This window comes from Mobula hypostoma, chromosome 12, assembly GCF_963921235.1.
Source record: "Mobula hypostoma chromosome 12, sMobHyp1.1, whole genome shotgun sequence".
Lineage (NCBI taxonomy): Eukaryota > Metazoa > Chordata > Chondrichthyes > Myliobatiformes > Myliobatidae > Mobula > Mobula hypostoma.
Window position 1 is genome coordinate 6139942 of NC_086108.1, and position 14058 is coordinate 6153999.

At 42.8% G+C, this 14058-nt stretch overlaps 1 pseudogene; it reads right to left on the bottom strand.

The window, feature by feature from the left end:
- LOC134354585 (cytochrome P450 2C20-like) overlaps positions 1-14058 on the bottom strand; it is a 68190-nt pseudogene that overhangs the window by 33427 nt on the left and 20705 nt on the right.

The window sequence follows — 14058 nt, forward strand, 5'->3', positions numbered from 1 at the left end:
GATATTATCTGACCTCGTAAATATGCTTTGAGTGTATCCCATATAATTAATTTCGAAACATCGCCCGTATTGTTAAAAAGAAAAATCTTTTATCTGAATCTCTATAAATTTAACAAAGTCTGAACTTTGTAATAAATTTTCTGGAAAGCCCCAACGCAAGTTTACATTACTAACATCATTTAACTCAAAAGTTAAACTTAAAGGCGCATGATCCAAGACTGCAATAGCATCATATTCATATTTCTGGACTTTGGACAAAAATCGGAAATCAGCTATAAAATAATCAATTCTCGAATATTTATTATGAACATGTGAATAAAAATAGTCTCTGTCATTAGGATGTAGATTTCTCCAGATTTCTATCAAACCATAATCAGTTAAAAAGGAATTAATAAGTGTTGCCGAACGACTCAGAAGCTGCTGATTGGTTGAACTTTTGTCAATCAAAGGATTTAAGCAACGGTTCAAGTCACCTCCCATCAGCAGCATATATTCATTTAAGTCTGGTAATAAACCAAATACATTTTTTTAAAAAAGGATTATCTGCATTAGGTCCATATAGATTAACCAGGACAATTTCAGGACAAATAGTTCCTTTAATAATTAAAAATCTGCCATTATTATCTGAAACAATGTCTTCTTGAATTAATATTAGATTTAATAAAATAGATACTCCCTTTGTTTTATTTTGACAAGTAGCATGATATTGAAGGCCCTTCCATGTTTTAAAAAATCTATTTTGATCGCCCGTTCTGATATGCGTTTCTTGAGCAAAAATTATAATCGGGCTAGAATCGAATAATAACTTTAAATGTCTTCCTTCGCTTAATAGGGTGATTCCAGCCACATACGTTCCACCTAATAACGTTTATCTGTTTAAATACCATTGGATATTATTCTGAAGACTACAATACACGCATACCATCGCGGGCTAGGTGGTGATGAACATAACCAAGTAGAAAATGCGCATACTCCGGAACTCCATAATGGGAAAAAAATACAAAAAGTGTGTGTGGAAAAAAAATCCCACAATAAACCCCACAATACTAAAGTATCCCCAAACATCCCACCATCCCCAAGGAAGAAAATCCGGCGAAAGAAAGAAAAAACCGGAACGCATTCCCAAGAAGAGACACAAGAACGGAGTTCCGCGTGCCGCTCAGTTTAAATAATGATTAAAAGTTTTTTCTCCCAATTCCCCCCTCCCCCTTACAAAGAAAATACGGTAACAGTAAGATTTAAAAAAGCCCAGCAAAGAAAAAATGTTTATACTTAATCAATAAACATAAACTAAAGGAATGCAACGACAATCTCCAAAGAGGCCAAAACAATACTATTAACCCAAACAGTTTAATCTCTAAAGAGAAAAAAGCAGCGCCATTATTCTTTAACTTACTACCTTATTTAACAAAAGAATTAAAGCTAATTATCTATTAAACACTCCAAAAAAAAAAATCTATATAAACTGCAAGCAACCTATCAATTAAGAAAAATAGAAACAGATAGTCAAACCAGTTCACAATCTATCCGCTGTATTAATTCACTCTGTGTACTAAACAGTCTTCCAAAAAAAAAGTCATTCTTTAATCAAACCAAGAAGACCACCTCTTCTTTAAGTAATCCATCGATCAAAAGATATCTCCAGCATACCGAGATCTTCAAAACCTGTTTTCTTTCAGAGAATTATTCAGAGACTCTAATATCTTTCATACATCAGACGATTCCCCAATAGAATTGACAAAAGCCAATGCCGCTTGGGGATCCAAGAAGACACGAGGAGTAGAGTCTTTAGGAAACAGCTTAAGTCTCGCTGGATATCTTAGGGATGGAAACAGTTTTTTCGTAAGCAATCTTCATGACCGGTATGAATTTAATCCGTTGTTGCATAATTTCCCGTGGATAATCTTCATAAAAACGGATCTCGGAACCGTTAAATTTAAAAACTTCCTGATTTCTTGCACATTTTATAATTTGGTCTTTAACTTTAAAGCGAAGAAAGTTGACTAAAATTGGTCGAGCTTTACCTGACGCAGTGAAAATTCTGTGAGCTCTTTCAATATCGGGAGGTTGGGATAGAATATCCGGGAACAGAGATCGAAACAGATTGGCAAAATAATCCAATGGATCCCCAGATTCTGGGCCTTCCGGAAGACCTAAAATACGAATGTTGTTTCTTCGAGACTTTGCCTCTAAATCGACAATTTTGCGTTGAGCCTGTTCCAATTGGGTTGAAATATCCGCAATCTGACATTTCGATTCTTTAAATTTAGTAATCGGGGAAAGAATATTTTCCTCAATAGTGTGTAAACTCTGTCGGAACGACTTCAACTCAGAAGTGTTATTATCCATTTTGTTATCGAGATCCATCAACATACGTTCCAAATGCTCAGCCCAGACAGACATGTCTTCTGATTTTTCTTTCTAAGTTTTTCCCTTTCCATTGCTGGGTTCAAAAGGCTGTTTTCCACTTCTTAAAGGATACGACATAATAACCACCATTTCCCTCCAAGATCCAGAAAATAAAAGTTGAATAATTCAAGGATTAAACTGGGGAAAAGGAGGAATTAAAGGCAGCCACAGAGTTTATATGTTACTCCATTGAGCTGCAGGCGGAATTCCCCTTCTTTCCCTCTGCCATCCAATTTCAGAATTGACATTGAACCCATGAACATTACCTCACTACCTCTTATTTTTGTTATTTTGCATTACTTATTTTAACTTAACTATTTAATAAACATATATAACTTAATGTAACTCGGCTTGGTTCTCCATATTTATTTATTATGTATTCCTATGTACTGCTGCCGTAAAGTTAACAAATTTCACAACATATGCAGGCGACAGTAAATCTGATTCTGATTCAGATTCTGTGATAGCTATTATTGTATAGATTTGTTAAGTATGCCAACAAGAAAATGGATCTCAGGGTTGTATATGGTGACATATATGTACTTTGACGATAAATTTACTTTGAACTTGATTAAATTAGCTTCATTTGTCACACGTACACCGAAACATACAGTGAAATACGTTGTTTGTGTCAACGATCAACACAGTTTTAGGATGTGCTGGGGCAGCCCCAAAGGTCACTATGTTTCTGCTGCCAACTAAGCATGCCCACAACTCACTAACCCCAAACTCTACACCTTTGGACTGTGGGAGGAAACCAGAGCACTTGGAGGGAAACCACACAGTAACATGGAGAACGTACAAACTTCTTACAGACAGCAGCGGGGATCGAACCCAGGTTGCTGGCGCGGTGAAGCTCTATGCTAATGATTATGCTGCCGCAATAGCTTAATGTACATCATGGTTTATTACAAATATATCACCTATTGATCTGGATCTTAAACACCCTGCCACTGTCTATAAGGAATTTGTACATACTCCCTGTCACTGGGTGTGGGTTTCCTCACATTAGGACCTGAGCCCTGCTGTAACAAAATGCTCTGGGCCTCAACCACACTGCCCAGTGATTCGCTCTGGGACACGTCTTTCTGCAAGCACTAAGGGTGAAGACTAGCGACCCCCACAGTCAATGATTGAGGTTGATGAACCTGAGGATGAGGGTGGGTTTCCCACCAGCTCGGTGTGTCTTAGGGGGTTGACGGTCTGTGCAAGCTCAGAGTTTGAGGCCTAGAGGTCAAAGTCCTGCAAATGGCAAGTCCTGGGGTCAATACTCAAGGTCAAAGTTGGAGGTCAAATCCAGCAATCAGTCGCTGGGTCAATATGTCCGGTAGCCAGAGGTTCGACATCAGTGAGTTGGAGGGACTAGAGATTGTGGAAGCCTAATATCTGCAAGTCCAAGAGTCCAGGGCCAAGGACTGCCAGTTGGAGGCCGAGCTGAGGTTGGAGACCTGTTTGTGAGAGTAGGTGGGAGGGTGGAAAAGCGGCTGGCATGTTGTGCTGTTCTGCCAAAGACTTGCGGGCATGTTGGGCTAGAACCAGAGAGCTGGTGAAACATGCAGGCTTTCCCCAGCACATCCTTGTGTTGTGTAGGTTTTTGACACAAATGACGCATTTCACTGTATGTTTCAGTGTACAGGTGGTAAATGAATCGGAATCTTCGATGAGCAATTTCACAGTCAGCAGACTGAGAGATGAGTAGACTTGTGCATTGTTACAAGCATTAAAATAGTCTGGAGGCAACAATATGGAAATAGCCATCCAAAATTAGATCTGAATTCAAAACTGCAAATATACAACAAAGAATGTCAAAAAAATATTATATTGGTGAGACCCATTGTAAATTGGGGGACTGTTTCGCTGAGCACCTCTGCTCCATCTGCCAAAAGTGAAACTTTCTGATGGCCAAATATTTAAATTCCTGTTCATTCTGACGCATTGGTTCATGGCGACATCTTGTGCCCAGAAGAGGCCATCTCAAGGTGGAGGAGCAACACCTGATGTCCTGTCTGGGTAGCCTCCAACCTGATGGCATGAACATCAATTTCTCCTTCCAGTAAGAAGTTTTCTCCCTCCCCCTCCACTCCTCCTCTCTTTTGTTCCCTACACTGGCCTCCTCACCCGCCCATTCCCCCCCCACCGGCTCCCCTCTCCCTTCCCTTTTTTCTGTGGTTCACTTTCGTCTCCTATTAGATTCCTTCCTCTCCAGCCCTTTATCTTTCCCACTCACTGGGCTTCATCCATTAGCTTCCAGCTATCCTCCTTCCCATCTCCCCACCTTCTCATTCTGGCAGCTCTCCCCTTCCCTTCCAGCCCTGAAGAAGGGTCTTGGCCCAAAAGTATCAACTCTTTATTCATTTTCATAGATGCTGCCTGTTCTGCTGAGTTCCCCCAGCATTTTGTGTGTGTTGTTTAAATATACATTTGTTAATATTAAATGCACTCCCCCTATCTTGCTGATAAATAATTAATGTTGATCCTGAATCTCTCAGTTTCACTTACACATTGACCTCCTGAGTCTCAGATAAAAATATGTTTGCTCTTAACTTCAGTAACTCACAATCCACTGTAAAGAGACATACCTGTAACCAGGGGCTACTGAAACTGCGGGCAATTCCTGCAACCATCTCTATCAGCCAGAGAAATTGTTTATCTTCGTAATCAAATCATTTTCCAAAGGTGATAGAACAGATGATGTTTGACGTTGCACCTTGCAGGAGAAAGTTTGGGTTGAAAGGTTCACCTGGTCGAGTTAAAGAGGCCATTTAGAAAATCACAGGGCATTAAAGTGAAATTTTGGGGCAAATCTAAATGCTCTTTGGACGTTAAACACAAGAGATTCTGCAGATCCTGGAAATCCAGAGCAACAGACACAAAATGCTGGAGGAGCTCAGCAGGTCAGGTAGCAGCTATGCAAATGAATAATCAGTTGACGTTTTGGGTCAAAAGCCCTTCATCAGGACTGGGAAGGAAGAGGGAAGAAGCCAGAATAAGGAGCTGGGGGGGGGGGGAGAGGGGAGGGGAAGGAGGGCAAGCTAGAAGGTGATAGGCAAAACCAGCTGGGTGGGGTTGGGGGGGAGGGGGGTTGAAATAAGAACCAAGCACTGGCGAAGAAATAATTTGTAAGGAGAAGAGTGGACCATAGGAGAAAGGGATGGAGGGGGGCAGCAGGGAGAGGTGAGAGGCAGGTTGAAGGGAGAATAACCTTTGACACCTTCTTATTCTTGCGTCTCCCCCTTCCTTTCCAGTCCTGATGAGCAGTCTTCACCAGAAACACCGACTGTTTATTCCTCTCCACAGATGCTGCCTCACCTGCTGAGTTCCTCCAGCATTTTGTGTGTGGTGTTATAGATATTTAATACATCGCTGTTCAAAAGTTATCAGTTAGTTACTTGATACAGAACCAGTGAGGCCTCACTTGGAGAATGATGATCAGTTTTGGGCCCCTTATCTAAGAAAGCATATGCTGACATTGGAGAGGATCCAGAGGAGGTTCACAAAAGTGATTCCAGATTGAAAGGCTTGTCATATGAGGAACATGTGATGTCTCTGGGACTGTATTCACTTGAGTTCAGGAGAATGAGGGGTGACCTAATTGAAATCGATCGAATGTTGCAAAGCTTCAATGGAGTGGATGGGGAGAGGATGTTTCCTATGGTGGAGGAGACTGGTACCAGAGGGCACAACCTCAGAATAGAGGGATGTCCTTTTAGAACAGAGATTAGGAGGAATTTCTTCAGCCAGAGAATGGTGAGTCTGTGGAATTTATTGCCACAGGCGGCTGTGGAGGCCAGGTAATTGGGTATACTTAAGACAAAGGTGGATAGATTCATGATTAGTCAGGGCATGAAGGGATTCGGGGAGAAAGCAGGTCATCGAATGCTGTAGTGACAAACCTTTCTTATTCCTGAAGCTTGATACCAGGAACTGGGCTTCTTCCTGAATCCTCTCCTCAATGCTCTTTTTTCCTCCATTCCAAAATTCCTCAAGGTGCTGAGAGTGAATCTCCGAAGCTGCTTCCATCTCTCGCCACTGCTGAAAGCAACTCCTGCAAGAGAGACCTCAGGTTATCGTCCCTTTGGAAGGGGTTGTCTACTGTCTAAGGGCCAAACATTCTTAACCAGTTTCCCAATTTATTCTTTACCCTTCCTAACAACTGCCGAGTTGTTCTAAGCTCCTCATCTCAGTACTCGTTCTTCTAGGTAGGAATTGCTACTATAGAATTCCACAGTTAAATCAGCTGGTGTTCCTGGTCACCAAACACAGTCCAAGGTTTCCCTGATTAGATGTCACAAGACGAACAAAAAGGAACTGTAAAAGAATTGGAGAGGTTCACAAGAATTATCTCAGAAGTTAAAGGGTTAATGTAAGAGGAGCATTTGATAACTCTAGCACTGTACTTGCTGGATGAACTCAGGAATTTTAGGGTTAATGTTTGAGGTGCATTTGATAACCCTGAGCCTGAACTTGTTGGAGTTTAGAAGAATGAAGCGGGGGGTGGTTCTCATTGAAACCAGGCCTAGAAGGGAAGTGGAGAAGATTTATCTATTTATTTATTGAAATACGATGCAGAATAGGCCCTTCCAGCCACATCACCCAGCAATCCCCCGATTTAACCCTAGCCTAATCACAGGGCAATTTACAACGACCAATTAACCTACCAACTCAAGACCATCTTTGGACTGTGTGAGGAAACAGGAGCACTTGGGGAAAACGTACACAGTCATGGGGAGAACATACAAACTCCTTACAGTTAGTGATGTGAGTTGAAGCCGGATCGCTGGTGCTATGAAGCATTGTGCTAACAACTGCACTACCATGCCGCCCATGGTAATGACGTTGCCTACATTGGGGGAGTCTAGGTCCAGAGGTCACAGCCTCAGAGTAGAAGGACATCCCTTAGAACAGAGATGATGAGCAATTTCTTTAGCCAGAGAGGGGCGAATCTGTGGAATTTGTTGCCACAGACAATTATATATTTAAAGGTACCAGTCCAGGGAAAATGGAGCAGATAAGATTTAATGTGTGGCTCAAATCATGGTGTAGGCTGGAGGGGCATAGGTTTATGGGACATTTGGACACCTTTTGGAGCTGATGGAACCTGTAGCACTGGGACCGGTGGCATTTGGACTGAAGGGGCACTAGTGTGCTGGGCAGGTGTATGCTTCCGTTAGTTGAGATCTGTTTAAACTAGGGAATGAGGAACAGGGTACCAGGAAGAGGGTGGGCTCAGCTGTTTAAACATTATTGTGGAGAATAACATATTAGGACATAAACCAATTATATGCTTCAAAAATATAAAAATGGGTCAGAATAGGATGAAAAACTTCAGTGATGGCCTGTATGAATGCAAGAAGTATTAAGAATAAATAAGCTGCATTATATGCTAGTGTGTATAAGTATGATATAACAGCAATAACTGAACCTGGCTGACCTCAAAGGATGGTGATGAATATAGCATTAAAGAATATAATTTATTTAGTAAAGATAGAAAAGATGGTAAAGGTGGTAGTGTAGCCACATACAGAAAGAGGATTTAAACATGAGGCTCCTTGTGATAGGAGATGAATCGAGACTTAGTGAAGATATCTGGGTGAGAATTGAAAGCTATAAGGATAAAGGAATAACATTGGGTGTATGTTATAGACCCTGTCATGCTGATAGTGATTTTAATAAACAACTATCAGAATATTAAAAAAGCAAGTTCTGAGGGTGATATTATATATAACCATATAACAATTACAGCAAGGAATCGAGATGCAGCTCCTAAGGGACTGCGTTATGTAACTGGAGCTGCAGCTCGATGACCTTCGTCTGGTCAGGGAGAGTGAGGAGGTGATAGAGTGGAGATGCAGGCAGGTGGTCACGCCGGGGCCACGGGAGGCAGACAAGTGGGTCACGGTTAGGAGAGGGAAGGGGAAAAGTCAGGTGATAGGGAGTACCCCGGTGGCTGTGCCCCTTAACAACAGATACTCCTGTTTGAGTACTGTTGGGGGAGACAGCTTACCTGGGGGAAGCGACAGTGGCCGTGCCTCCGGCACAGAGTCTGGCCCTGTAGCTCAGAAGGGTAGGGCAAGGAAGAGGAGGGCAGTTGTGATAGGGGACTCGATAGTAAGGGGGTCAGATAGGCGATTCTGTGGATGCAGTCAGGAGATCCGGATGGTAGTTTGCCTCCCTGGTGCCAGGGTCCAGGATATTTCTGGTCGCGTCCAAGATATCCTGAAGTGGGAGGGTGAGGAGGCAGAGGTCGTGGTACATATAGGTACCAATGACATAGGTAGGAAAAGGGATGAGGTCCTGAAAGGAGAATATAGGGAGCTAGGAAGGGAGTTGAGAAAAAGGACCGCAAAAGTAGTAATCTCGGGATTACTGCCTGTGCCACGCGACAGTGAGAGTAGGAATGCAATGAGGTGGAGGATAAATGCGTGGCTGAGGGATTGGAGCAGGGAGCAGGGATTCAAGTTTTTGGATCATTGGGACCTCTTTTGGCGCAGGCGTGACCTGTGCAAAAAGGACGGGTTACACTTGAATCCTAGGAGGACCAATATCCTGGCAGGGAGATTAGCGGGGGCTACTGAGGTGACTTTAAACTAGAATGGTTGGGGGGTGGGAATCAAATTAAAGAGACTAGGCATGAGGAGGTTAGTTCACAACAGAGGGAAGGGAACCAGTGCAGAGAGACAGAGGGGTGTAAAGTGAGGGTAGAAGCAAAAAGTACAAAGGAGAAAAGTAAAAGTGGCAGGCCGACAAATCCAGGGCAAGCATTAAAAAGGACCACTTTTCAACATAATTGTATAAGGGCTAAGAGAGTTGTAAAAGAGCACCTGAAGGCTTTATGTGTCAATGCAAGGAGCATTCGTAATAAGGTGAATGAATTGAAAGTGCAGATTGTTATTAATGATTATGATATAGTTGGGATCACAGAGACATGGCTCCAGGGTGACCAGGGATGGGAGCTCAACGTTCAGGGATATTCAATATTCAGGAGGGATAGACATGAAGGAAGGGGAGGTGGGGTGGCGTTGCTGGTTAAAGAAGAGATTAACGCAATAGAAAGGAAGGACATAAGCCGGGAAGATGTGGAATCGATATGGGTAGAGCTGCGTAACACTAAGGGGCAGAAGACGCTGGTGGGAGTCGTGTACAGGCCACCTAACAGTAGTAGTGAGGTCGGAGATGGTATTAAACAGGAAATTAGAAATGTGTGCAATAAAGGAACAGCAGTTATAATGGGTGACTTCAATCTACATGTAGATTGGATGAACCAAATTGGTAAAGGTGCTGAGGAAGAGGATTTCTTGGAATGTATGCGGGATGGTTTTTTGAACCAACATGTCGAGGAACCAACTGGAGAGCAGGCTATTCTGGACTGGGTTTTGAGCAATGAGGAAGGGTTAATTAGCGATCTTGTCGTGAGAGGCCCCTTGGGTAAGAGTGACCATAATATGGTGGAATTCTTCATTAAGATGGAGAGTGACATAGTTAATTCAGAAACAAAGGTTCTGAACTTAAAGAAGGGTAACTTTGAAGGTATGAGACGTGAATTAGCTAAGATAGACTGGCAAATGACACTTAAAGGATTGACGGTGGATATGCAATGGCAAGCATTTAAAGGTTGCATGGATGAACTACAACAATTGTTCATCCCAGTTTGGCAAAAAAATAAATCAAGGAAGGTAGTGCACCCGTGGCTGACAAGGGAAATTAGGGATAGTATCAATTCCAAAGAAGAAGCATACAAATTAGCCAGAGAAAGTGGCTCACCTGAGGACTGAGAGAAATTCAGAGTTCAGCAGAGGAGGACAAAGGGCTTAATTAGGAAGGGGAAAAAAGATTATGAGAGAAAACTGGCATGGAACATAAAAACTGACTGTAAAAGCTTTTATAGATATGTAAAAAGGAAAAGACTGGTAAAGACAAATGTTGGTCCCCTGCAGACAGAAACAGGTGAATTGATTATGGGGAGCAAGGACATGGCAGACCAATTGAATAATTACTTTGGTTCTGTCTTCACTAAGGATGACATAAATAATCTTCCAGAAATAGTAGGGGACAGAGGGTCCAGTGAGATGGAGGAACTGAGCGAAATACATGTTAGTAGGGAAGTGGTGTTAGGTAAATTGAAGGGATTGAAGGCAGATAAATCCCCAGGGCCAGATGGTCTGCATCCGAGAGTGCTTAAGGAAGTGGCCCAAGAAATAGTGGATGCATTAGTGATAATTTTTCAAAACTCATTAGATTCTGGACTAGTTCCTGAGGATTGGAGGGTGGCTACTATAACTCCACTTTTTAAAAAAGGGAGAGAGAAACCGGGGAATTATAGACCGGTTAGCCGAACGTCAGTGGTGGGGAAACTGCTGGAGTCAGTTATCAAGGATGTGATAACAGCACATTTGGAAAGCGGTGAAATGATCGGATAAAGTCAGCATGGATTTGTGAAAGGAAAATCATGTCTGACGAATCTCAGAATTTTTAGAGGATGTAACTAGTAGAGTGGATAGGGGAGAACCAGTGGATGTGGTATATTTGGATTTTCAAAAGGCTTTTGACAAGGTCCCACACAGGAGATTAGTGTGCAAACTTAAAGCACACGGTATTGGGGGTAAGGTATTGGTGTGGGTGGAGAATTGGTTAGCAGACAGGAAGCAAAGAGTGGGAATAAACGGGACCTTTTCAGAATGGCAGGCGGTGACTAGTGGGGTACCGCAAGGCTCAGTGCTGGGACCCCAGTTGTTTACTATATATATTAATATATATTAATGACTTGGATGAGGGAATTAAATACAGCATCTCCAAGTTTGTGGATGACACGAAGCTGGGTGGCAGTGTTAGCTGTGAGGAGGATGCTAAGAGGATGCAGGGTGACTTGGATAGGTTGGGTGAGTGGGCAAATTCATGGCAGATGCAATTTAATGTGGATAAATGTGAAGTTATCCACTTTGGTGGCAAAAGTAGGAAAACAGATTATTATCTGAATGGTGGCCGATTAGGAAAAGGGGAGGTGCAACGAGACCTGGGTGTCATTATACACCAGTCATTGAAAATGGGCATGCAGGTACAGCAGGTGGTGAAAAAGGCGAATGGTATGCTGGCATTTATAACGAGAGGATTCGAGTACATAGAAACATAGAAACATAGAAAATAGGTGCAGGAGTAGGCCATTCGGCCCTTCGAGCCTGCACCGCCATTTATTATGATCATGGCTGATCATCCAACTCAGAACCCAGCCTTCCCTCCATACCCCCTGACCCCTGTAGCCACAAGGGCCATATCTAACTTCCTTTTAAACATAGCTAATGAACTGGCCTCAACAGTTTGCTGTGGCAGAGAATTCCACAGATTCACCACTCTCTGTGTGAAGAAGTTTTTCCTAACCTCGGTCCTAAAAGGCTTCCCCTCTATCCTCCAACTGTGACCCCTCGTTCTAGACCTCCCCAACATCGGGAACAATCTTCCCGCATCTAGCCTGTCCAATCCCTTTAGGATCTTATACGTTTCAATCAGATCCCCCCTCAATCTTCTAAATTCCAACGAGTACAAGCCCAGTTCATCCAGTCTTTCTTCATATGAAAGACCTGCCATCCCAGGAATCAATCTGGTGAACCTTCTTTGTACTCCCTCTATGGCAAAGATGTCTCTCCTCAGATTAGGGGACCAAAACTGCACACAATACTCCAGGTGTGGTCTCACCAAGGCCTTGTACAACTGCAGTAGTACCTCCCTGCTCCTGTACTCGAATCCTCTCGCTATAAATGCCAGCATACCATTCGCCTTTTTCACCGCCTGCTGTACCTGCATGCCCACTTTCAATGACTGGTGTATAATGACACCCAGGTCTCGTTGCACCTCCCCTTTTCCTAATCGGCCACCATTCAGATAATAATCTGTTTTCCTATTTTTGCCACCAAAGTGGATAACTTCACATTTATCCACATTAAATTGCATCTGCCATGAGTTTGCCCACTCACCCAACCTATCCAAGTCACCCTGCATCCTCTTAGCATCCTCCTCACTGCTAACACTGCCACCCAGCTTCGTGTCATCCGCAAACTTGGAGATGCTGCATTTAATTCCCTCATCCAAGTCATTAATATATATTGTAAACAACTGGGGTCCCAGCACTGAGCCTTGCGGTACCCCACTAGTCACCGCCTGCCATTCTGAAAAGGTCCCGTTTATTCCCACTCTTTGCTTCCTGTCTGCTAACCAATTCTCCACCCACACCAATACCTTACCCCCAATACCGTGTGCTTTAAGTTTGCACACTAATCTCCTGTGTGGGACCTTGTCAAAAGCCTTTTGAAAATCCAAATATACCACATCCACTGGTTCTCCCCTATCCACTCTACTAGTTACATCCTCAAAAAATTCTATGAGATTCGTCAGACATGATTTTCCTTTCACAAATCCATGCTGACTTTGTCCGATCATTTCACCGCTTTCCAAATGTGCTGTTATCACATCCTTGATAACTGACTCCAGCAGTTTCCCCACCACCGACGTTAGGCTAACCGGCCTATAATTCCCCGGTTTCTCTCTCCCTCCTTTTTTAAAAAGTGGGGTTACATTAGCCACCCTCCAATCCTCAGGAACTAGTCCAGAATCTAACGAGTTTTGAAAAATTATCACTAATGCATCCACTATTTCTTGGGCCACTTCCTTAAGCACTCTGGGATGCAGACCATCTGGCCCTGGGGATTTATCTGCCTTCAATCCCTTCAATTTACCTAACACCACTTCCCTACTAACATGTATTTCGCTCAGTTCCTCCATCTCACTGGACCCTCTGTCCCTTACTATTTCTGGAAGATTATTTATGTCCTCCTTAGTGAAGACAGAACCAAAGTAATTATTCAATTGGTCTGCCATGTCCTTGCTCCCCATAATCAATTCACCTGTTTCTGTTTGCAGGGGACCTACATTTGTCTTTATCAGTCTTTTCCTTTTTACATATCTATAAAAGCTTTTACAGTCCGTTTTTATGTTCTCTGCCAGTTTTCTCTCATAATCTTTTTTCCCCTTCCTGATTAAGCCCTTTGTCCTCCTCTGCTGAACTCTGAATTTCTCCCAGTCCTCAGGTGAGCCACTTTCTCTGGCTAATTTGTATGCTACTTCTTTGGAATTGATACTATCCCTAATTTCTCTTGTCAGCCACGGGTGCACTACCTTCCTTGATTTATTCTTTTGCCAAACTGGGATGAACAATTGTTGTAGTTCATCCATGCAACCTTTAAATGCCTGCCATTGCATATCCACCGTCAATCCTTGAAGTGTCATTTGCCAGTCTATCTTAGCTAATTCACGTCTCATACCTTCAAAGTTACCCCTCTTTAAGTTCAGAACCTTTGTTTCTGAATTAACTACGTCACTCTCCATGTTAATGAAGAATTCCACCATATTATGGTACAGGAGCAGGGAGGTACTACTGCAGTTGTACAAGGCCTTGGTGAGACCACACCTGTAGTATTGTGTGCAGTTTTGGTCCCCTAATCTGAGGAAAGACATCCTTGCCATAGAGGGAATACAAAGAAGGTTCACCAGATTGATTCCTGGGATGGCAGGACTTTCATATGAAGAAAGACTGGATGAACTGGGCTTGTACTCGTTGGAATTTAGAAGATTGAGGGGGGATCTGATTGAAACGTATAAGAT